Raw genomic sequence first — 2289 nt, 5'->3', positions numbered from 1 at the left:
CCTCAGAAAAACCACACAGCTCTGGGCAGACAAGGAAGCAACTAACCAAAGAGAAAGTCCAAAGATTGGGAGATGATTTTTTCCAGCTTTATGTCTGACAGAAGATTAATATTTAGGGTGTACTAAGAACTCAAAAATCAGTCAGAAAAACAAATGACCCAATTGTTTAACTAAAATATTATTACATATTATTCCCTTTCCTCTTCCCTATGTGCCCCTTGTGTCCTACCATATTCCTAGATCCTCCTCCTCTTAACTGTAGTTACATTTGCATACACACGGATCAATATGAATATATCCCACTGAGTTTATTAGTGCTATCTTAATGCATGTTTCCAGGCCTGGCCCCTCCTCCCCCCAGCACTGTATAATCAATCAAAGGGGCTGATCCCTGGGAAAGACTAATTTTTCTTCCCCTGGAAGTCGTTAATTGCCTGTAGCGATTAACATGGGAGTGAGGCCTTGTGGATTTCCTCCATTGCCTTGATGAATTTGTACTCTTTACACAGACTTAAATGAGATTCTTGTGTAACATACATCTTTCATAATTACATTGTTAAAGTTTCTGAATTTGATTCTGTCACTGCTTTAGAAAAAACAGTTTTGTGGGGAAGGTTTTGCTAATTTCCCGAATAGATTTAAATTCAATATGCTAAGTGTGATTTATAATGTGCTATTTATAGCGTAGAGTTGTAATAGACGTGAGATGTGACAAAGGAAAGGAGTAGAGAGAATCTACATAGAGGGGTGTTTTCTACTCTGAATCACATTCTATTCATAATTCATAAAGTAATGCCATGAATCATTTATATTACTTTAATGAAACCAAATAGTAGGAACATTGGTAGCTTCCTTTTCCAAAAATTTATTTTTGGCTATTACCTCATGTGAAACTCTTATGAGTTTTAATTAATATAATTAGTTAAATATGTTGTGATCATTTATCATAAATTTTAATATATTTAAATTTCTTAGGAAGTACATATATCTAAACTAAACATTAACAACTAATTATTTTAAGTATATAAAATGTGTGTATGTGTGTGTGTAATATTCTTGCAAGTGAATCTATTTTTGTTAATGTATAACTCATATCAAAAATTAGGCTTGTATGTTATGCAAAATATTGCATTATGTTTTAAAATATACTAATAAATTACCTTGATGTAATTTTAATGAATCTAGACCTACTTTGGAGGCTGTGGACAAATCCAATCCAGATATTGAGTCATAATGTGCCATAATAATTTTTCTGAAGGTCCAATTGCCAGCTCATAAAAGGCTCTGGTTGTAATGTAAACAGCAAAACATAATACTTTGTTTGTTTCTTCTAGGAGCAGAGTCATAATATTAACAATAACTTATATTTAACACAATCATCACTTAACACAAAAGTCTTACCATCTTAACTTTCTCAAAGAACCAAAACATCATTTGGACTCTCCCTCTCTAGTGCAAAATTATCTATTTTTTATGAGTCATTCTTGGTCATGGTACTTTGTCACACACGTAACTAATACATCCTCATTCCACTAACATAATCTAGGTAATTCCTTATAGGTGCCCCGACGCCTGTTTCCTAGGTGATGCTAAATCCTTTTAAGTTAACAATCAACATTTGCCATTACAAGCCCCCCTCCTTGTCAACTCGACACCCAGACACATCAAGTTTAAACCATAAAATTCTTCTGGTCCCCATATTTTCATGGTCATATAATAATATAAAATACAGTTTTTCAATATAAAAACTCTCTATAGTTTTTCACATAGTGATCTAAAAGGGGTAAGCCTCAATGGAGGAAACACTTCCATATAATCAGGCTATAGATGAGCCCATGGTGCATTTTCTTAATTTGTGATCATTGGAGAAGACAAAGCCCATTGTGGATGGTCTCACCTCTGTGCTGACGGTCCTGGGAGCTGTAAGAAATCAGGTTGAGCAAACCATGGAGATCCAGCCAGGAGAGCAGCTCTCCACCCTGGCTTGTGAATCACTTTCTGCCTTCAGGCTCCTGCTACGTTTGAGTTCCAGCCCCCACTTTCTTTGATGAAGAACTATGATTTGAAAGAGAAAAATCTCTGTCCCCAAAGAGAAGCTATGTGTACTGCAGACAGCAGAGATGAAGAAGCAGTATCTTAGTTAAGGTTGCTATAGCGGTGATGGAATACCATGACCAAAAGCAAGTCGAGGAGGAAGCAGTTTATTTCATTTACTTAGCAAATAATTATGGTCCTAGCATTTCCACCAGCCAGGGATCTATAGTGACACTTAGACCTTCGTTTTACATT

Source organism: Mesocricetus auratus, unplaced genomic scaffold (genome assembly GCF_017639785.1).
Source record: "Mesocricetus auratus isolate SY011 unplaced genomic scaffold, BCM_Maur_2.0 contig_7446_pilon_obj, whole genome shotgun sequence".
NCBI lineage: Eukaryota > Metazoa > Chordata > Mammalia > Rodentia > Cricetidae > Mesocricetus > Mesocricetus auratus.
Note: the sequence above shows the minus strand (reverse complement) of the source record.